The 24,028-nt window shown below is 36.5% G+C and overlaps 1 protein-coding gene and 1 long non-coding RNA gene across 4 annotated transcripts in view; both read right to left on the bottom strand.

Moving 5' to 3' along the window:
• The window catches only part of Plcl1 (phospholipase C like 1 (inactive)), a 330,442-nt gene that overhangs the window by 176,441 nt on the left and 129,973 nt on the right, over positions 1 to 24,028 (bottom strand). The gene's annotated exons all lie outside the window — the stretch shown is intronic.
• Positions 1 to 24,028, bottom strand: part of LOC109690265 (uncharacterized) — a 50,320-nt gene that overhangs the window by 22,802 nt on the left and 3,490 nt on the right. For all 3 annotated transcript variants that reach the window (XR_012447319.1, XR_012447321.1, XR_012447320.1), the window contains exon 2: positions 1 to 24,028. This exon is cut by the window's left edge and continues 11,453 nt beyond it. This is a non-coding gene — a long non-coding RNA (uncharacterized lncRNA).

Below are 24,028 nucleotides of genomic sequence, written 5' to 3'. Positions count from 1 at the left end.
AGGAAACAGGAGGCAAGCCATCTGACAGACTAAGCTGAGGCTTTCTGTAGTCCTTCCTGCCTTCAATTTCTACCCCAGGATAGTGAACACCACAATGTGTGGTCAGGTTTTTTCTTTCCTATTTCTAAAAGGGTTTGTGATTAGACATCAGGAAACAATCTCCAATTGTTTAGCATTTGAGAATTCCAGCTTTTTTTTTTTCTCTTTTGCCATACTGGGGATTGAACCCAGGACCTTACAAATGCTCAGCAAGCACTCTGCCACTAAGCCACACCACCAGCCCAAAGTCTCAGCTTTTAAGTTGAAATGAAACCTACAGATCCCTTCACTCAATCACCACAATTTATGGCCAAGAAAGATGAGGGTTGAGGTCTACATCTGGTGTGGCAACGCATGTCTTTTCATTACCAATTCGAGGTTGTCCCATTGCCCTCTGTGTTGTTTCTCACAAACTTGTAGTTCTAAATACCTATATACCTAAGTAACAGGGTCCAGCAAACCATCATACAATGGGTCAAAGTCAGACAGAAAAAATTTAAAACGGCCATATACACACAGAACAAAATTGCTTTAGCTTCATCCCATCACAAAGAAGTGTATTGTTTCCAGATTGTAAATCAGTAAGGATTCGTGTACATTTATTCCACTGTGGCACTGGTATCTACTTAGGAAGCTAGAGAAAAGAGTTAACATTTTTTTTTAAAAAAATTCTGGAATACACAAAGTATTATTTAAAATGTCTAGAAAAATAATAAAAACACCTTTAAAAGATTTTTGATTCTTGAAGATCTCTTTCAATTTTCTCTAAGAATATTAAAATATTATTCAATTTAGATGCCTCTAAAATTAAGTAAATGATGGAATGTTCATTATAGTAATTTATCTATGCTTTTACTTTTCACAGTGTCAGTTGTCCACAGTCAAGCATGATCTGAAAAGGAAAATTTCACAAAACTCATGTGTTAAAGAGTGTGCTGTTCTGAGTAGCATGATGAAATCTCATGCTGTCTTGGACATGAATCATCCTTTTGTCTGGTGCATCCACACTGTATACAATACCTGCCAATTAGTCACTTAGTAGCTCTCTATTATCATTTCAACTGTCTCAGTATCACAGTGCCCTATATAGGGTTCGATATTATCTACAGTTTTAGGCTTCCACTGGAGGTCTTGGAAATGTATCCCCCAAGAATAACGGGGCACTGCTGCACTCACATATTAATAATACATAAGTAAAAGCTTAACTCTGATCCATTTACAACTTTTAGGGATGAATAACTCCTGATATGAATCAGGATCATAAGAAGTTATTAAGAGACTCACAGTTCTCAATCAGTAACTCAACCACCACAAGACAGCATGTAATAATTCCCCATTAGCTGGAAATTCCCTGCAGAACTAATCTCTGATCAAATGGCAGGCAAATAACCTGCACCCAGAGTCTGTATATCATTATTTAGTGACTCTTAGTTGATATCAGTCTCTTCTACAGCTGAGTTATGATCCATGGTGAGCTACCAGAGTTTTCTGGTCTCTGGAAATTACCACAGTAACCACTGCCCACTCCCTACCTAAAGGTAGTAGGTAAAGAGATAACTCAAAAAGGCCAGGAGTCCACTTGAAGGAGACAGCACTGGTGAGTGACTCTAAGCTTATCAGAATGGTATGGAAAATCAGACTTTGGAGATTATATAGCAGTCAGCATACTTTAGTTACAGTTCCTGTTAGTCACATGACCTTAGCCAAGCTGCTTACCTTCTCTATGCTTATGCTTAGTTTCCTCCACTGTAAAATGAGGATAATTATACCTACCTCACAGCACTGTTCTTAAGCTTGACTTTAATGAGATAAAGTATGAAAACACCAGCAGTATCAAGCACATGACAGCTCCCTTCAAGTGGAACGTATTATTACACTATAGAAAAGTGTGATTCATCCATACAAGAATAAGGACTCACACCAGCATATATAGATGAGACAAAATACTACTTACCAAGAATGGTTATGTCCTATGAGAGGTTCCCCACTAAGAGAAAAATTTCAGGGTAAATAAATTTAACGGCTTTTCTTGCTGGTGCTGGGCTCCATCAAAAATAAATTAAATAAACAAAAACAATGTCTTAAATCCACAACTAACTCACACCAGTGAACAAAAGGGCAACAAAATAAACCACTGTCAGTGAATTTCACTCAGCCCTGAGTTGTTCATCAAATTCATCAGTTGATCACCAGCAGAGTACTGACCTGGTGTTAGGAAGGTTAAAGACAGAACATAAAGTTAAAAATCTAAAGTGCATCAGCTCATTTCCTGAAATGGCACTTTCTTGGACACCCAGGGAATCCCACAGAGAGGGAAAGATGCTATAGATGAATGAAAGGATTATAACGACCAACTTCACCCTGCTTATATGGCCAATAAGCAGACTTGACAGTGTAGTCTAAGGCTTTCCTGACTTGGGTTTTAAAAGGACCTGTTCCTCAGTTAGGGGACAGAGTACAGGGTCATCTCAATCCTAGTAAGTTAGTCACAAGTGCTCAATACACAGACAGATGAGTTTGAACAACTTCCTGACTAACCAAGAGATTGAGAGTCTTTAGGTTTCTTGACTAGCTTGGTGGGCCATTAACTCTGTATCAGAAGACAATCACTCAACCAATCCATGAGATTTTGACTGACTCAAGTCCATGTTCCTCAGTCACATTCTACAACCAGCCAGTTCAGTATTGTTAACTCCCGGATTACTTTGGTGACAACAACCTCAAGCCTTTAATTCAGTATCTTTCCTATGTACAAAGCCTAAGTGTTCATCAGAAATTTTTTGTTAAGTCACAGAAACTCAGCTTAGATTGGCTTAACCAAATGAAAACATGGAAAGATAGGTACTGAGCACTCAAACTACAGAAAGCACACTTCTCCACCATTTGACCTTTCCTTTTGACACTTGTTTCCTGCCCTAGGAAACAAACCTGGCTATCAAAACCTCCTGAGTTTTACATATCATCAATTCTGTAGCCAAAAGGAATTGACTCTTTCCTAATAAGCTTAAAAATTTCAAGGGAAGGACCAGCTGCAGTCATGTACCCACTACTGGAGAGTCCACTGTGGCCCTTGTAAGAATACAGATGAGAGTAGGGAAGGGGCAGGTTCATGTAAAGAAAGGACCCACTGGGAACTTTCCTTTCCAAGGAAAGCTGGCATTGTTTTAGAAGAAAGGCTGAGGGAAGAGTTTAAAAAACAACAATAGCACACCACTATTAATATTTATATGCATTTTTTATTCCAAAGACAAACATAACATGAAACTCTTATTTGAAACTATATCTTCACTAAATTTAACCATGGGACCATGTTATGCCACTCAAGGCATGTAACCTATAGTAGCCCTGACCTTCTCCACCCACTATTGCTACCATTCCTACCTCCAAATCTAGCTGGAAGACAATAAAACTCCTAAGTAATAACTTCCCTAGGAGGGAATGCATTACAATAATATCACAACTATGCTACTCTGTGTAGAGTAGTCCTCAGGCAAGAATTAGTTCCTTGCTATGCTACATGTCTAATTTTGGCCTCAGATAACTAAAGACATTTTTGCAATGCAGTTTTATTAGTGGAAACAACTTTATTACTGTATAAGAGAATATTAAGCAATTTTTAGAGTGAAGTCAAAAGGTCAGGATCCACATATAAACCATATTCTTATCTTACAATTCTGCCTACTTATATTTAGCAAATTTTGAAGTAGCAAAATACATTCAGTAAAAGTATTCAAATATTTTTCATTATATTAACATTTATAATTATTTCTTCTAAAAATGTATGTACTGACTTATGTTTTCAAAATAAAAAGCATTTTTAAGGCACTGGTTCTATTAGTTACAAAATGACAAGTAGTGAACCATTTGTTGCCTTCTTTCTTTAGTGAAGTGACTATAATATTACTTGATCAATTCTTTTCTGTTTAAATCCATGGAAAAACAAGTGTCCCACACATGCTCATGCCCAGAAAATAATTTCCCAGTATTCTGGGTCATATCTGGCCTCTCTTCCTGGGTGATCAAAGGTCTGGCTAGTTTCAGGTATTAGATGGGGTACAACAGAGCCCCTACTGTAAGACTTAAGAATGCTCTTCCACAAAGCAGAAGGAACAAGAGGAGACTCAGATGCAAAACAAAGGGAGGACAGAGGAAGGCAATAACACTGCTGGAGAAGAGACAGGACAGTGGGAAGACCCTTGAGTCAAGAGCACAAGTTTAATGAAACACAGTAAAGGTTCAAAGGAATCAGTAGGGCTCAGAGCACTTTAAAAGAGCTAGAACCCTAAATTTTGCCAAAAGAAATTATTTTTTTTATCCAAAATTTTATAATTCAAGTGTTACCTGCAATTAAAGTCTCCCACCAAAGCCCTGCCTCTAAGGGTTCCTTAAAAGTGTGTATGGCTCAGGCTGAGGAATGGCTCAAGTGGTAGAGTGCCTAGTAAGCACTGAGTTCAAACTAAAGTACCAACAACAAAAAAAGAAGATACAAGAAGTAAATGTTCTCTCCCTTCCCTCCTAAAATACAAGCCCAATGTTTAGTGTCTGACACACAGTAAGACAGTAAGCACTCAATAAATATTTATCAAATAAATTACTCAGAAACCAATCTATTCTCTTTCTCCTCTCGAAGCCCAAAGGATTGGTTTTATTTTATTTTTCTCTAGAGACAGAGCCCCTAAGCAAGATGTGTACAAGGATCTATGGTAGAATGTCAGAAAGGGTTATCAGAATCCAATCTTGGGGCTGGAGGTATAATTCAGTGGTAGAACGCTTGCCTAGTATGCACAAGGCCTTGGTTTCAATCCCTAGCACCACCACCATCAAAAAAAGAGAGCCCAACCAAATGGCCATGTGCCAACTCTGGCTCCTTCAGAAAGGAGGCTTTTCAGTGAGCATGTGAAGTAACTGCCACCGTGACTTCATTCACAGCTGGCAAGCCTCGTTAAACCACAGGTAACATGTCAAGGCATTTTTCCAAGAAACAAATCTGTGAGGGAGGAGTACTCAAGGGAGCAAGAAATGGGGAGGGGGCTGGGCACTCAGGTCAGAGCCCAAGGTAATCCCACCCAAAAGGATCTGTTGGGAGATCCTGGAATTGGGGTTATCTATCTCATTATGTATCTTCCCACCCTCCACTCACACCTCTGCCAATAAATGAAAAACAATGTTTTGATATAAAGTTCTGCCAATTATAGTGAGGGTCTTTTGCTTATCTTTACTTGCCATTTGTAACTTCTTTTTCAGTAAATGGCTGTTCTTGTAGTTTTCCTTTAGGCTGTTTGCAATTCTCCAATGGATTGGTAATTACATTTACTCCTGTCTCCGGGGCTGGCATTATTTTTCCCAGTTTGCTTTAACTATTGACTTTGTTTTGGTGATTTCTACCTCAGTCAGAAGTTAAACTTTTATGCAATCTTATGTATCAATCTTTTTACTTTAGGGTTTCTGATTCTTTGTGTCATAAATAGAAAGCTTCTACTCCTAATATATGAAAACATTCACCCACATCTCCAACACATCTATTGCTTTTCTTTTTTATGTATTTTTTTTCTTTGTGGTACCGGGATATGAACCCTGGGCCTCACTCTTGCTACACAGGCACATTACTGCTTGAGCCACTCCACCAGCCCTCTTTTTTTTTTTTCATTTTTTCAAGTAAGCATTGGGAGTTATGAACACAACTGTTATGAAAATTCATGCAATAAAAATCATTTCGTTTATATATACTGGTCTTAATTTTCTTTCTTCTTTTTTTTTAGGGTTAAAGTTTTGACCTGTCTGAAGTTGCTTTATGATGAAGGTTGAAGAAAGTTGCTAGTTTTATTTTTTCTAAATGATAAGTTCATTTGGGAAACTGCAACCTCAGCATTTAGCATAGTAAAACTGGTTGATATTTGTGTTTGTTAAATTATCACGAGGGTGAAGAAGCCACAAAATAGTATAGCTCAGATGCTATAATATATTCCAGTGGAATGTGTGTACATATATGACTTCAATATGATATGAATGTAAATTTTAATAAATATGCAAATGTTAACCAATGCCAATTTTGTTATCATTACTGCCAACAGTAACAACTATTGAAGTTTAATAATTTATTGGAGCATAGTAAGGTATTATGTATCATATACTCTAAGTTCTTTAAATATATTGATTCATTTAATCCTCAAAACAAGTCTATGCTGAGTTTCTGTTCCCATCATAATTTTACAGGTGAGAATACTAAGGCACCAACAGATAAAGAAATTAGCTCAAGGTCCCATTACCAATCTTAGGGTGTAACTCTATGATTGAAGCACTGAGGATGCCCAGCCTTCAACACTGTTATCCTGTCTCAAAAAACATTTGGAGAATGCATAAAAGGCAGAAAATCATTTGCACTATTAACATAGAAATGTGTATACATTTTATTAGGACACTGTACATCTCTAATTCTGTATTTCCTATCTGAAAATTGAATAAACATATCCCCAGTCCTGCTCTCACATATCTCCCCCCAAAACACACCTACTTTAGAACTCAATAATAATGGCTTTGTCTACAAGATCTGATAAAGGACCTATGAGGGTTCAATACAAGGAAACTAACTCAAGACTTGATGTCTACTTTCCTTCACATCTTTTAAGTTCAAAGTCCCACCATGTACTACTGTAATTTCCAAGCATGCCCTGATCTAAAATGTGCACACCACAAAGCTTCACTAAATAATTTGCTCTATACAGCAAAGTAAGAAATTACTTTTCACTGGACTATTGTCCTAGCTACGCAGTAGGCAGAGATCTGGAGGATCTTGATTCAAGGCCAGCCCAGACAAATAATTTCTGAGACCCTACCTCCAAAATACCCAACGCAAAACAGGGTTAGTAGGATGGCTCAAGTAGTACAGCCCTGCCTAGCAGGTGTGAGGCCCTAAGTCCAAACACTAGTACCAAAGAAAAAAATTGTTTTTTATGAACTTATGCTGAAAATTAGATTTTAAATACTTAGACAAGATTATTGAAAATATTATTAACAAAAGATGCTATTTTATAACTAGTTTTTATTTAGGAGACTGAGTAGAACTTTGGGTGCACAGAGATAAAGGAAAGATATTTTTGTTTCTTTCTTCTCTCAAAATTCCAAAACCACAATGACGATAGGAGAGAAAAAATGCAAACTCCAACACCAATGAAATGAAGAAGTGACTATAACATTTAAAGGTGGAAACCTGATTAAGGAAATGTTTTAGCAGAGAGAAGAAATATTAAATCAATGACTACAGGAAGTAAGCCAATTTGCCCATGGAACTCTTAACAAATGGAGACACTGGGTACTGTGGAAGATAAAGGTGATTAAGGGCTGATGCTAACAGGAAATTGTATTTAGACTCTCACTTGTTGATGGGCTATAGCTGGCTTCTACTGGGGCTTGCAGGAGCTCATTCTTGGCATCCATTTCCAAATCTGTGGTGAACTCACAGTGATAGAAATCCACCATAGTGAGAGTATTTATACTATAGAAATTGGTAAATGCTACAAATCTGAGTTTTGTTTTCTTTTTTATCAGAGAGGTGGTTCTCACACATTTGCCAGCACAGGACCTAATCTTTGCCACCCATTGCAAAGGAGGGCAAGTGAAAGGTTTAGTGTTGAAAAGAAAAATATTATGTGAAAATCTTTGCTCTGAGCACTGAATTCCTTCAAGTCCAGAACATCAGCATTCAGGTTGCATTCCCTTGGCAGAAGAATGAAGATTCCATTCTGAAAAAACTAAACATCCCAAGAGAACAGATTTATATAAAGCAATAATTTGTAGGAGCCTTCAACAAAAAATCCACCTGTCTTGTCTGATCACCCTATACTTAAAGTAGTCCATTAGACCTATCCACCCAGATCTGCAAAGTCTAAAAAATTCATTTTCTGAACACCCATTTTTAAGAAGCCACTATAGGATGTACCCAAACAAAACAAATGAATAAACAAACAAAAATAGATGACATGGATTTAGGACACACAGAAGAGGGGCAATGAGCATTCCCAGAATGATAGTATACTTCAGACCTAAAGAACATAGTACACACTGGGGCAGAAGACAGAGGGTTCCAAGAAGCAGGAATGAAAAGGAACTGGGAAATTATCTGACTGGCCATGTAGAACAGTATAATGATAGATATTTTGTAGAACTGTTAAAGGATGTTAGAAGACTTAACATTCAGCAAACATTAAACAAAAGGGGGAAAATGAAGCAATTATAAATTCCAGAAAAAACAACAAAAATAAGATAACAAATGCAGTCAAACAATAGATCACTCAACAGTGGAACACATATACACAGTCATAATAATGTATTGAAAAAATATAGCTAAATCTTTAAGCATAATTAATTATATACAGGAAGTTTATAAAGGAAGAGGAAATATGAGTAAAAATCCTAAATATACTAGCAAGAAGTAAGTTTATTAATCAATGGGCATATTTTTAAATAAAGAGGTAAATACCAAAACAAACAGTTAAAACTCTAAATTGGTTCTTCTAGGAAGTGACACAGTGCAGTGAGAAAATAATATTGTTTTTGGTTTTATGTACTTTCTGGATGTATTTCCCTTATTTTCATGCAACAAATTCACCATAATTTTTAATTTAGATAATTAAGAAACAACAAAAAATAAAAATAGTGTATAAATTATGGGCAATTGCAGAGAATGTAGGAATTATTTTGATACTCTAGTAATAAAGGGATTTTTTCACTGTAACAACAGAACAAAATTTCCAAATAGGAAGAAGTCTGGTTGAAATATCTTGTTAATTATTCTCTTAATTGTTTGAGTATCCATCATCAAGTATGGTAATCAAAGCCTTTCTAAGTTATGAGTCATTAGACAAGAGAACTTGTGATGAGCATGTTAAGGACAAATCAGGACAGTTCTTCTGATTTTTTGGAGCAACCAGACTTACTCATCAAATTTTCATAATTGACATAACTCATATGTCCCTTGTATATTTTTGTTTCTAAAGAATATCAAGAATAGCTTTTCTTCACAGTTCTCATCATACATTTTATTTTCTGCTTTGAAACATATCCAACTGCTAAGAGGAAACTTGACTTCATAATTAGAAGAGGAACTTACTGAGCAGGCAGGTTTAGACTGGTAAGAAGAAGCACAAAACTTAGGGGTAGGGAAGAAATAAATTAATGTTCCTAGAAGTTTGGTGGGGAAAAGAATTGATAGGTAGCAGCTAGTCATAAGTGATGAGAATATGCAAAGGGAACCTAAAATGAAGGATTTTTCAAGGTAAGGGGCAAGAAATATTAAGTACCAGGTCAACATAAGCAGTGGCCACTAGAGAAGGAAGCGATCACAAGGTCTCTGAGAAAAAACATTATACACTTTCCAACTCACAGGTGACAAGTCTCTGTTAAGTTCAAAATGGCCCACCAAGGTCATGGGATGTCAAAAGATGTTTTTGAGCCCCTCATCAACTAAGATTAACGAAAGGCTTTAATCAAGCCCACGGTGGAATCTAAGGTAGGTCCACATCAAACAGCTCCTTACAAAATAAAGACCAGGCCCTAAAACAAACCTTAATGGGTTAACTGAACCTAAAAATTATTTGTACATTGTAATTCTATAAATCCCACCCCCAAGTCTGACACTGTTGCTAAGCTGTGACCTGTAGTCTGGCCCTAAAGAGAGGAATTTCTCATAAGCAATCTAAACAGTCAAATTCCAAAGGCTCTCACCCTAGAGACTATGGGCATTTTCAGTCTATTCAAAGTGTATTCCTTTCCCAACAAACTCTGCTATCACTTTCATTGTGTTAATTCAAGAATCGAGATAGCTACTCTGATCTTCTGGTAGCAGAATGAAAAAAATCAGTGTTAGCAGTGTTATGGGGCAATTGCGTTTATTCAAAGTCAAAAGGGAAAGACACAATGTTTTTTAAAGTTATATAGTTGTGTGAAGGGAACTAAAGATGTAAATGGACTAATTGAAAAGTAAAGGTAGAAGGATTTGCTGTGTCACCAGGTCACCATTTCCTGTAAAATTCAAAGAAATACAATGCCTACCTAAGTAAATAATAGGAAATGTGAGGGATATTTCCTGAGGATTTTACTGAAAGAAAAGATGCAGTCATTTTCCAAGGGGAAGTTAACACTGAGACCTTATGAGAGCAGAAAAAAATTTTAAAAAGCTGCCATTCTTAAGAATGGACCACCAACAGTCCCCAAAGGCCATTGCATGGACCAGTGGAAGGCTAATTTCACCAAGAGTCACCCTGGGAGATTCCTCCATTACATCTTCAGAAAATTCAATGCTAGATCCAGGATGAAACTGAAGACTCAATTATTAAACAGGCTCCCCAAGGGTATCTATGAGCAGCGAAGTCTGGAAGCCACTGAATATTCTCTAGATATGAAAGAATGCCAATCTGTATAAAAGGCATCAATGAGCCTAAAATGTAAGCTTTTGTAATGGGTCATATCTATTAACCTTTGTTATTTTCTCTGATAAAGGAAGAAAGAGAAAAAGAAACAGAATAGTGAGGGTTAATCTCAATTAGGAATTTCAGTGACATCGAATAGTTAGCCAAATCTTACCTTCTGGTTCCATGATATAAGTCACTAAAACCGAAACACAGAAGTGAGGCAAGCTAGTAACAGGGAAAGAAAAAAAACACAATGGGGTTCAACTCTCCTCACCAAAAGGTCACCAACTCCCATGCTGGATGCATGCTTTTCCCTGCCCCGTTTCCACTCTTGAACACTCCCTCTTATGTTCATTTTATGGTCAGAACTACAATTGTAACTCTCTTGGAGGGTTCAGACCACAAAATGGCACATGCTGGGTAAAGAAAATTTGTCCTCAACCTGACCTCTCTAGCAAAAATTCCCATCATAAGAGCTTCTGAATATTGGTTGCATCTCATTATGAACCGGATCATCTTGTAAGTGAATGTGCAGAGTGCCCCATGTTATATAACAAGACCTTATCAATCAAACCAGTCAATTACCCTAACCTCACCTGAAGATACCCCACATCATATAAATTGCCAACTGAGTCAGGAAATGAGGGCTCTTGAGCTATCCTGCTGCAGCCAGCCACTTTCTTGTGTATATTGTCCTACTTGTGTTTTTCTTTCATTTTTAATAAAACTTGGCTGCTGTTTCACAATCTGTGTGTCTCCATCCACTTCTTTGTTTGGGATGTTAATGACTTGAGATTTTCTGAGACCAACCACAGGTAACAGAACCTCATTTCTCTTTTTTTTTTTTTTTTTTCAATCCATTTTCAAACAAAAGTAGCTCCTTTCATTAAAAAATCATTACCTAGTTCTTGTGGCTACTAGTGTCCCAAGTTAGTCCTTAATTTGAATAAAAAGAAAACAGGTAACTTGATTCCACTCTTTTGTACTTTGCTGATGGTCTTCCAGGGCTGCATTCCTAAGTGTTTTTCAAATAAGATATCTAAACAAAATATATTTACATCTAGTTTAATTTCAGACTTTGGAATTCTTACAGAGCTTTCAACAACATATGGCTATCTCTAAAAATAATGGATCATGAATGTAAAGTGGGGGCTGTGGAGGGACTAGTGAGAGGGTGGGAAAGAAAAGGATATTGGAGGTGAAAAAGATCCAGGTATGATATGTACACATATTAGGATAGCAAAACCAAAACTACCAAGCACTGTTTGAAAAGGGAGGAGGATGAAGGGAAAGCATGGGAATATAATGGAAGGGTGAATTTATTTGAAGTACACCGTGTGCATCTATGGAATTTTCACAATGAAACCCCCTTGTGTTAATTACGTGCGCTAGTTTTAAATAGAGATGTAGCTATCTCACAACCAATTCTAATTTCTTAATTAGAAATTAAGATACTACAGAGATGTAATAACAGGTTTTGTTTAAAAAGCAAAAAGCTCACATCAGCAAATCTCTGCATCAGAAAACAACAGAGACAGGACAAAGAAAAATCAACCACTCCGCTGGGGTACGGTGATTCACACCTGTAATACTGACTACTTGGGAATCTGAGATCAGGAGGACTGTGGTTTGATGCCAGCCTGGGGGAGGAAAGTTCTGAGACCCCATCTCAACAGAAAAAACTGGATGTGGTTACCCACGCCTGTCATCTCAATTACAGCAGGCAGTCTAAAATAGGAGGTTCACTGTCCAGGCTGGCCTGAGCAAAAAGTAAGACCCTATTTCCAAAATAACCAAAGCAAAATAGTCTGGAGGCATGGTTCAAGTGTAGCACCTGCCTACAAGCATGAAGTCCTAAGCCCAAACCTAATAATGCCAAAATTAATTAACTAATTGATTATTCTTCTAAAACTATACATTTGAACAGAGCTTAAGTAATGCTCCTCTACTCTTAAATACTGTTTCTACATCACAAATAATTCAGTCAAAATGGAAATCGTGGTACTTAGAAGTAACTTTTTTGCAAATACTATTAAGTCACAATGGAAAAGACAATGTCTCTGTGTCTAATACAGCATAGCAGAAATGATCTTTTGTCACTGAAACAGTAACACTGTTTCCTTACCCAAGTGCAGCCTTCTTTCAAGCCAGAGTAAAGAAATGCACACATAATCAATTTAAGCAAATTACAAAGGCAGCTGATCCATTGCTTTATAAAATAATCTGTCACAGTGCAGCTTTCTGGGAAGCAGCCAGCTGTTTTGGGGCACTAATGAAAAATGCCAGATAAGTGGCTTTACTTCAAAACCAGAAATTGGCTTGATTAAATCAAGGAATTTCTCAGATTTTGGTATCATCTAGAAAGGAAAGTCTAGCATTCTCCTGAAAGCTGTAAAACATCATTTCTTTTATCAAGAAATTTTCTTAATGAAAGTTATCACATTTTAGTCAACTTAATCACTAAAGTGTCGTTATTTCACTTCATTTGCTTTCTGAGTGAAATGCCCAAATTCCTTTGATTTGTTTTCATTAAGTAGAAAAAACTGTTAAGTCACATGTAAAAATAAATGATGACAAACATCATGCCTGACATCTGAAACTTTACCACCTTAGAAGTTCTAGCTTTTTTTAGAACTGAATATTATATCATTAGACACATACAACTAAAAAGACACTGTATTTCTTAAGAATTTCCAAATAAGAAAATTTGGAGAAAGGCAAGAAAATACACATTCTTGTAAAGTTAAGAAACATAGACATTAAAGAGGTGATGTTCAAACCTAGCTACACATTAGAATCACCTAGGTGACACTGTAAACTAACAATACCCCACCCACACTGATCACATCAAATCGATAAGGGTGCTGATCCCTAAGTACTAACATTACTTAGAAAGCTGACTCTCAAATGTGGCTGCACACTGGCATCACTTGTAGGCGGTTGTTAAGAACACTAATGCTTTGATCTGTTATGGGTTGAATTGTGTCTTTCCAAAATCCATATGTTAAAGTCCTCCTAATCCCCAGTACCTCAGAATGTGACCATATTTGGAGATGAGTTCTTTTAAAAGGTAAAATGAGGTCATTGGAGTGGGCCTTACTGCAAAATGACTGGTGTCCTTATAAGCAGTGCCTAGGACTCAGCTGTGTGCAGAGAGAACACTATGTGAACACACAGGCCACCTACAATTCAAGAAGAGAAGTATCAAAAGAAACTAACCATACTGACAACTTGTTCTTGGACTTCTAGCCTACAGAATCATGAGAAATACATTTCTTCCATTGTGGAAGCCACCTAGGCTGCAGTATTTAGCTATAGCAGCCTCAGTGAAGGAATATAGGTCTCATCTCCAGAATTCTGAGTTTGTAAGCATAGCTGCAGCCCCGGATCAAGACTTTCTAGGTGACTCAGGATTAAGATCCACTGCTTTAGGTATCCTACAGTCTGACTTCACCTGTTTCCTACTTGACATTAACCTGAGAGAGCATCTAATTCCACATAACATCTCTCTACTGGAGCTATTAAATGGATATAACCAAGAAATTGAACAGAAAATTAAGGGTTTTTTTTTTAGGACTTTGCTCCACCCAGTTAAGATCTCTCACAAGAGAAGGTGCCACTGAAGGTATTTTTCTTATGTTTGCTTCCTATAATTCACAATTCACAAATTCATAAATGGTATCATTCCTATTATTTGTGTTCACAAAACACAAATGTTCTTACTTCTATTTCTTATCTTTTTGCTCTTAACACTTCCATTTTAGCCTCTTCTTGAGATTTATGGGAACTTTACATAATTATTTCAAAATATGGACTTTAAAAGTGTCAGTGTTAATTTGAAATACAGGAACTATATGTTTTCTTTCTTTCCCCCACAATAGTGGTCTAGTGGCTTCTGAATCACACAAACCTCAGATCCAATCAGCCCTACCACTAAATAGCTATGTAACCGTCAAGAAGTTGTATAAACTCTCCAAACTTCTAAGTATTCCCCTTGAATGGACTGAGCACCTAGCTCTTTTTCCCACTCTTTGCTGATGAGAGATGGAAATAAGTTGTGACTTGAGCCCAAAATAAAAACTATTTTGAGGATAGTAGAATAGCTCAAGCACCTAAAGATCCTTTGCCTAGCTTAGATATTACTTGAGAGAAAAATATCTATCTTGTCTGAAACACTGTTTTGAGGACACTATGTTACAGCAGCAAAGTTGCACCACATTCTAACCATTGCATAGAGAACAGTTTTAAGAAAGGAAAATGCAGAAGACACAAGATCAGTTAGGTTACTGGAGAAGTTTAGGCACAAGAGTTGGTGGCAGTGAGGCAGACTTGGGAAGTTGTTAAAGGTATGCTTTGGAAATATAGTGAACATAAATTGATGATGTGCTGAATTAAGAGGAAGGTGTCAAAGATGGCTTTCAAGGTCCTAAGAAGATAAAGGCATTATTTACTCATGAAGACTAGAAGAGAACATAATTCTAGAAATTTAAATGTATAAAACTTTGAGGTATCCATGGGATATAAGTGTGATCACATCAGAGGTGAAGGTTTGTGTCTCAACACCAAACATATTTGGGCCACAGACATCTAGGGAGTAACTTCTCTAGCTCCAGCCTGAGGACCTTGCTGGACCAATACAAAGTAAGCACAGTCAGCCAAGCAATATCTGAAATATTTAAGAAACATTATGGGGCCTCAGGTCAGTCATTCCTCTACATGGAAAAGACCATAATTCTTTCCATCCTGCACTTGGTTTTAGTATACAGCCTTGTCTCCGTGGTACTAATTGATTAAGTTCTTTAATCCTTTTGTAAAACATCAGATTGGTTTTCATTCAATCTTTCTTTAGAACTGTATGAAGTTTATGTTTGCTCCAAAATCCTATGTCTCTTATGGTTGCTTCAAAAAACAAAACTCTTAATAATTAAATTTAACCAAAAAAGTGAAAGAGTTATACAGTGAAAACTATAAAGTGTTGATGAAAGATCTCAAGAACATAGAGATGAATGGAAAGATATCCAAGTTCATGGACTGTTAGAATGTCCTTATTCGTAGTGATTACAGATTCAGTACAATCGCTATCAAAATTCTAATGACATTTTTCTCAGAATTAGGAATAAATACTAAAATGCATATGAAATTATGAGACCCAAATAATATGACAATCCTGAAAAGTAACAAAGTTAGAGGCCTCCCTCTTCCTGATTTCAAAACATAATACAGTGAAATAGTAATTAAGACTTAAGACAGTATAGTACTGGCAAAAAGTAACATATAAAAATCACTGTCACAGAATAGAGAGCCCAGAAATAAATCCGGAATTTACACTCAACTGATCTTTGACAAGGGTGTCAAGAACACAAAAAGGGAAAGAACAGTCTTTTCAATAAATAGCGCTGGGAAAACGAGATCTCCCTGTATAGAAGAATGAAATTGAACCCTTATCTCACACCAAATACAAAAAGAAACTCAAGTGGATTAATGGCTTAAATTTAGGAGTTGAAACTACAAAACTCCTGGAAGAAAATATAGGGGGAAAAGGTCCTTGACACTGATCTGAATAATGATTTTTGGATATGGCCCCAAAAACATAGGCAATAAAAGTAAAAGTAGACAAATAGGACTGTATCAAACTAAAAATACTTTGCCCAGAAAAACCAATAGGGTAAAGAGACAACCTATGAAAGAGAGAAAATATTTGCAAACCATACATCTGAGAAGGGGTTAATATCTAGAATATAGTAAGAAACTCAGACAACTCAATTGCAAGAAAACAAATAATTGTTTAAAAATATGCAAAAAATACCAGACATTTCTCAAAAGAAGATATATAAATGGTAAACTCAGCACCACTAATTATTAGGGAAATTCCAATTAAACCAAAATGAGATATTGCCTCAAGCTTATCAGAGTGGCTACTATCAAAAAAGACAAAAGAGGGCTGGGGTATGGCTCGAGTAGGTACCGCATCTGCCTAGCAAGCACAGGCCCTGAGTTCAAACCCCAGTACTTAAAAAAAAAAAATTAAAAAGACAAAAGAGGGCCAGGTGTGATAGTGTATTCCTATAATCCCAATTACTTGGCAGGCAGAAAAAGGAGGATGACAATCTGATGCCAGTTTGGGCAGAAGTGCAAGACCCTAGCTAAAAAACAAAAATGGTGGGGATCATGGCTCTTATAGTAGAGTGCTTACGTAACAAGCACAAGGCCCTAAATTCAATCCCCAAATACACACACAAAAGATAAAAGTGTGTCATTCAACTTTCCCTTATGGTGACAAAATTCCTGAGATAATCAACTTAAAAGGTAGAATGATTAATTCTGGTTCACAGTTTTGGAGGTTTCAGTCCATGGTTGCTTGCTTGGCCATTTTGCTTTGGCCTGTGATAGCATAGTACAGCATTGTGGGACTACATAGCAGAGGAGACCTGTTTACCTCATGGTGGACAGGCAGTAAAGAAAGAGGAAGAGTATGTACCAGGGTTTTAATATTCACTTCAAGGGCATGCTCCCAATGACCTCACCTCCTTCCACTAGGCCCTACCTCCTAAAGGTTGTACCACCTTCCGATAGCTCCATGGAAACTACTTTTGAAGGCTTTCGAAATATATGCCATTAAGAGGGACTTTCAAGATCCAAACTATAGCTTCAAGCATGGTGAGAATGTAGAGAAAGGGGGAGCTTTGAACACTATTATTAGGAATGTAAGTTAGTACAACCATTACAGAAAGCAGTGTGGAGGTTTCTCAACAATTAAATTAGGACTACCATATGAACCAGTAACCCTCCTTCTAAAGGAAATTAAATCATTATGGCAAATATATACCTTCACTCCCAAGGTCACTACAGCATTTTCATAAAACCAAAGATACAGAGTCAACCTAAGTGTTCATCAGTGAAAGAATGGGAAAAGAAGTCACACACACACACACACACACACACACACACACAATACTACTCTGACTGAAAAAAAAGAAAAAGCCTGTCATTTGCAAAAATACAGATGTACCTATAGTGTATTATGTTAAATAAAATAAACCAGGCACAAAAAGAAAAATACTACATGATTGCATTAGCATGTGGAATCTAAAAATCTGTAGCTCATATTGTAGAATGGTGGTTGCTAGAAGGTTGGGATTGGATGTGGGGGTATTTGGAAAATGTTGGTCAAAGGGCACAACATTCAGTTGGGCAAGATAAATAAGTTTTGGATATCTATTGTACAACATGGTAACTATAGTTAATAATAATGTATTGTATACTTGAAAATTGCTAAAAGTGTGAGTCTTCAATGTTCTTGCAACAAAAAATTCTAAGTATGTGAGGTTGTGGATATGTTAATTCATTTTTCTTTAATCATTTCACAATGAATACATATGTCAAAACACCATTTTGTATACCATTAATATATGTAATTTTTATTTATCAACTATACATTAATAAAAAAATGTCTTTCTCCAGGGGTCAGAATTTAAACTTATGCCTCTCTTATCTGAAAGTACATCATTCACATAGCATTAATTATCTTAATAGATAATATCTATTATCTTATTATTATTATTTTATCTATTAAAATATCTTATTTTTTGAAATAAGGTAGAAAATGAAACCTGATGACTTGGTTGCTATGGTTATAGGAAAGGTGGTATGGATGCAAATATGCTTCCTTCACAAAGTCAAAGACATTAACAGTAATCTCTTCCCAGCACTAACGGACATTCTGCCACTACAGCAGCACACTCATAAACGTCCACAAACTCTGATAGAGGACTTGGAAATTCATTGCGTACTTTATCATGCTGTATATGATTCCCTGCTCATACTACTTTTAAAGTAAGTGAAGAAAGAAATCCCTTGGAAGACAGCTTCCTGTTCATTTACAGACTAGAAGGGATCCTAACAACAATGAAAAAAAATTACTTGCTGGCAAACCAAACCATTTTTCCTGAGAAGAGAGAAGGAACCATACACACATTCATCTAAAAGTACTCATCTTTTAACCATATCTGCTAATATAGAATGACAGTTACCATAAACTCTGCTTGGCTGAGGTGCATTAGAGTTAAGTGTGTTGAGCCAAAATGCTCTAGCATTTGCCCTACGGATTTCTAGAAACATTTCATAGCACATATCTCTGCAGTTATAACCATTGTTAACTCAATTCACTCTTCCAAAGAGTTTATTTTAGGCTCAGAGCTTTAAATACAATACCCCCTAGATACATAAAAAAGTATAAAGACTTCACAAAATCATTAGATGACAGAGGCCAAAGCAGGAAAAGATAATAAAATAAGAAAAACTCTGAACTGTATCAGTCAAGAGCTTTCCTCCAACTCTTAGAACACATCCTGACCTTAAGTCACTTGGCAAGGCCAGTTCCATTGATTTCCATCAACACTCAGTTATCCCTGATAATGATGGGAGGTAGAAAAAAAAAAAAGGTGTGAAACAAGACAACCTAATAATTCTCCAAGTGGATAATTAGCTCCTGAATAATTATAAATCAGCTAAGAAATGCTGTCCACTCTATTTACTAAAAAATTTTGGGAGGCTGAAACTGGGGTTTAAACTCAGGGCTTTGTACTTGCAAAGCTAGTGGTCTACTACTTGAGCTATATCTCCAGTCCATTTTGCTCTGGCTATTTTGGAGATGGGGTCTCACAATCTATTTGCCCCAGGTGGCCTCAAACTCAAACTGTGATCCTCCCAGTCTCAGCTTCCTAAGTAGCTAGGATTATAAGCATGAGTCACCAGTGCCTGGCTTAACTGACATTTGAAAGTTCTCTTTCCATACCTTAAGTCATGGGCAAGCCTTTTTAAAAAAGCACAGTGTCAATAACTGCTCCATTCATACATGGTTTGTTTCTAGGAGCAGATACTTTAAAATACTTCCTTTATTAAGTTCTAACTTTTTATAGATTGGCCCTAAGCTTCACCAAAAGAGAGAAGGAAAATAAAACAAAACCAGCAGGCTTGGTATGCGTGTCTACCATGCACTAGGATTTGATGTCTAGCAGGAAGAAGGGAGTGAGGGAGGAAGGGAGGGAGAAAATACGTACCTAAAAATGAGGAATAACTGTGTGCTGTGGTTTGAATCTGCAAAAAGTTCAAGTGATGGAAATTCAACCCCCAAATTCACATATTAATGGTATTTGGAAGTGGAACCTCCAGGAGGTAATTAGGATTAAATGGGGTCAAGAAGGTTGGGGAAACCACACTAGCATTAGTGGCTTCATAAGAAAAGGAAGAGATCTGAACTAACATGCTTGTTCTACCTCAGCATGCAATGCCATCCGCCCTGCTATGATGCAACAAGGTCCTTACCAGATGCTGGCACCATGCCCTTGTACTTTCCAGCCTCCAGAAATACGAGCTAAATGAACCTCTATTCTCTGTAAGTTACCAGTCTTGAGTATTTTATTATAGCAGTACAAAACAGATGAAGACACTGTGTTCACGTGGTATAGAGAGTACTAGGGTGGCAGTTCATAAACCAGCACAAGTAGGAGAAAATTCCAAAATTCCTAGCATAATCTCATTGCACGGAATCAGAGCACTGAAGTAAGCCATATCCCATCAGATAGCAGCTCTGTGGAGTGGGAACTGGAGGGCCCCACAAACAATATGAGTAGCAACGGCCCAACATAGAAAGTGTGGGGAAAATCACAGAAGCCCCAAACACCCCTTAGTCATATCATGTCCTACTCATTGCCTATTCAAAATAATTTCTTCTAAAATAGCCCATTTCTGATCTATTTTGGATTTTGATAATCTACCCTTCAACAAAATTGAGGATACACATATAAAGTGTCTAAAACTACCCCTATCCTCCAGTTTTAACAACTTTCCATTTTTACTTTCATATTCAGCTGAACGGTACAATTATGAAAATCTTCAAAAATAACTTTCTAATACTTCACCTTGAATTCAAACCTCAGAATACAGAAATAAAGGTTGGTTGGCTGGCTGGTTGGTTGGTTGGTTGGTTGAAGACAAGAGGTCTTTCCAAAAATTCCTCAAATTATACATACTCAATAAGGCCCTCTTCAAATAAGAAAATACAAACCCTACCAAGACAATTTGTATAAAGTTACTACCTACTAAATTAAAATTCCCCCTCAAGGTTTGTACTTTGTAGGTTAATGAGTCTAACCACTGGCAACTCTATCATAAGAATCAATAGACTAATATCTATAAACATGCATCACTTTTCCTAAATTTATAAGGAAATTAAAAGTATCAAAAAATAAGGCATAGTAGGAAAAGGATGTCTCTTTACCCAATAAAATATTAAAAAGAAAAACCAAAGACCCAGTTCTTTCATTTTATTTTTAACCCCTCAATTTTCACATATTCAAAAGTCATCAAATATAAAATAACCCAAACATCTTTCTCTCAAGAAACTTCCACCAAACAGCTCAACTGCCAAACATCTGGGACTGAGTTCAATCATCATTTTCAGGTATTCTATTCTATGCTTAGGTAGTGTTTCTAATAGCCAAAATTATATGGTTTCTTAAAGCAAAATAGCAATGTAGCTGATATTTTCAAAACATCTACTTAAAGTGGGAGGCTAGGATATGTGGTAAGACTTGTATGCTAAAAGGCCACTACCTTCTCTTATAAAAGTGTGATCTAGTTAAAAGGTCCCAAATGGCATATATTCCATTTCAGACTACTTCAATTACTTTTAGGTTGTTGATGTCAACACAGAACATCAGTAATAAAGAGTTCTTTACTTTGGAAGTTCAATGACTAGTAGTCATTTGTACTAACTATTGCATACAGCATGAGAAAGACTTCCTTTTCTCTCACAATTCAACACTCAAGGATACATCTGTATATTACAGAAGAACAAATAGCAAGAGAACAACCTTAGGCAATGTCTGATTCAGTAAATGAATTGATAATAGGTATATTGGGATTTTTTTTCTTTTTCTTTCCATTATCCCGTAACTTAAAACTGATAGATAAAAGATGAGATTATACAAGTCAAGGAATGAGAAACAAAAATAGGAGTGGCATAAGAAGAAAATCTTCTATGTTACTCACTCTGCTTTGCTTCACATTCCTCCTACCTAACCTCCTGAAGCTCCTAAAAGCTGACAAGAGATGGGGAAGAAATTGTTGCTGAGGATTCCAGTGAGTCACTATGAGTCACAGACTTGGGCCAGGCCTCCCCTGCTGGTCTGGTAATAACAGAGTTGCAGCCACTTCCAAGCTAAGACTATGGAGCCTTCCTGGCCACTGGAGTAGAAGCAGGGAAGCATCTTATACCACCATTAAGAAACAGCTGCCTCATGGCCTGGGAGCTGGTGTTTTCTTCTGGAGTATTTACAAGACTACTAACATAAACGTGTATAATCAAAAGTGAAGCAGGTAGACAATAAATGTCACAGTGCCACAAATGATGCTAGAAAATGGCTGGCCTAAAACTTTTCATTGTTTATTCATGAATATAATTTAATGACTAACAAAAATCATGGAAGCATACTTATTAGTAATCAGAGTGCCTCATTCAGTTATTTGACACATGCCCATGCTAAAATGTGCTCATTATACAAAGGTGAAAAAATTATAAGAGAAAGGAAAAATCACCAAAAGTTAAAAATAGCCTGCAATTAAGACAACGACTATTGACATATTGGAATATTTTTCTAGGCATATTTATTTCTGCATTGTTGTGCCCAGATGTGTGCATAATTGTGAATTTTGTTGTGTAATTTACTACTGTAACAACTAAGTTATTAGAAGTGCTTTATAAATATCATGTTTATGAATGAGTTCAGTCTTGAAATTAAGTAAAGACAGTAACTCATCAGTGACTTACACTTAAAAAACAAAGTTCAAACATATATTCTCATTATAAACATTTTGTCATATTACTCTCATAAGTACTTTTTGACTGTGGGATTTAATGTAAGTTAAGAGAGAAACAGGGTGGGGGGAGCAGAGAGAGAAAGCCTTAAAGCACTATTAAGGCTTAAAACATTTTCAAAATAATAACCCACTTCCTAAATCTTTAGACCTAAAAAGTATACCAGTGACAATAATGTTAGCATGGATTCCGCCCAAACAATTTGGAATATTCATCTAAAACATATCCCCAGCATTGACTAGCATCTATCTTGCTTCTTTAAGAATATGATGGACTCAGCAGAAAAGTTTTCTATCAGCAACTGCCTCAAAGCTCCTAAAATCTCTTCACATTTATTATTTACTATAAAATAAACAAAACTGACACATTTAATGTCACTGAGAACAAAGTTTCAGCCTTGATAGTTAAGTCATTTATGTTGAATGACAATATAAATTAGAAGAAATTTGTTGTCCAAAGTAAAGAGCTAATATATCATTTTTTCATGCTTATCCACAACATATCAAGTAACACTAAAAGAAAAATCAACACTGAAGGAAAGTTTCTGAAACTATATACTATACCTTTAGTTAAAATATGTGTATATACTGACTAGGTAAAGATATAAAGCCATATACCAATAAAAATTTTCCATACCATCAAATTTTGATACAAATGACTCCTGGTTCCAAATTTAAGCTTAAGAGTTTGTAAATTTCCCACAAAACTGGCCTTTTGTGCTTATCCTGAAAGAAGAAACAATTATACCCTTCCTACCTGTTTATTGATTTTCACAAAATTTGGACTAACTTCACTAATTATAAGTGCTACAGCTACTTAGGTTATTCCTGACAAGCTGTATAACTTTTTTACATAATACACGCATAACATTTCTACATATCACATATAGATGTTGATACTCATTTCATCTTAACCCATGGGGAATATAGTAGTATCTCGACTGTATACACTTGAATCAGAAGCCTAAATCACGAGACAAGGTACCTAATGAAAATCCATTCTCCCAAACAGTCTTTCCAAGTGAGCCAGAGAAAGTTTCCAAATCTGAAAATGGTATAGCCTCTTCTCCAGAATTCCTGTAAAGATGCTCTGTGAGTTGCCTTATATAATACTTGGCTGATTTCCTTAGAAAAACTAAATTTATTTATTATGTTACTTATGGCCTTCTACCTTCCTCCTGTGTGTTTCTAGCATAAGCAAAAGGCAGAAAGTAATCCTCAAAATGATATGAGGACATCAGTCAAATTCATGCTTAAAATCCCAAAGGCAAGAGTCATGATGTGAGTGAATGCACTCCTTGCCCATTGGCAGTACCAAAATTAGTCAAGATAACAAGGAGAAAGAATTAATATTGAATTACATAGTGAGAAAGCCATTCCCCTTTCAGTTCTCTCTCAGTCCTCTGATTACATCAAAAAGAACACCAAAATTTCTGTAAGTCCTTAACACTACTCTGACAGTAGCTGTGGTACTGTCTTTGCTGTTCTTGAATCTGGACTGGACTTACCGACTTCCAAATCAATAGAATAGGTTAGGATGTTTTGGAACTTCACAAGCTAGATCAGAAGCCTCACAGGGTCCATGAAGATTTCTTTGAACACTCACTATTGGAATTGAGCTGCCATATGTTAAGGACAAACCACATGAAGAAATAATGTGTAAGCACTATGGTAAACAGCTCCAGGTGGTCCAGGCATCTGTAGTC

The sequence above is a fragment of the Castor canadensis genome, chromosome 4, assembly GCF_047511655.1.
Source record: "Castor canadensis chromosome 4, mCasCan1.hap1v2, whole genome shotgun sequence".
Taxonomy (NCBI): Eukaryota; Metazoa; Chordata; class Mammalia; order Rodentia; family Castoridae; genus Castor; species Castor canadensis.
This window is presented reverse-complemented; position numbering and strand designations above follow the sequence as displayed.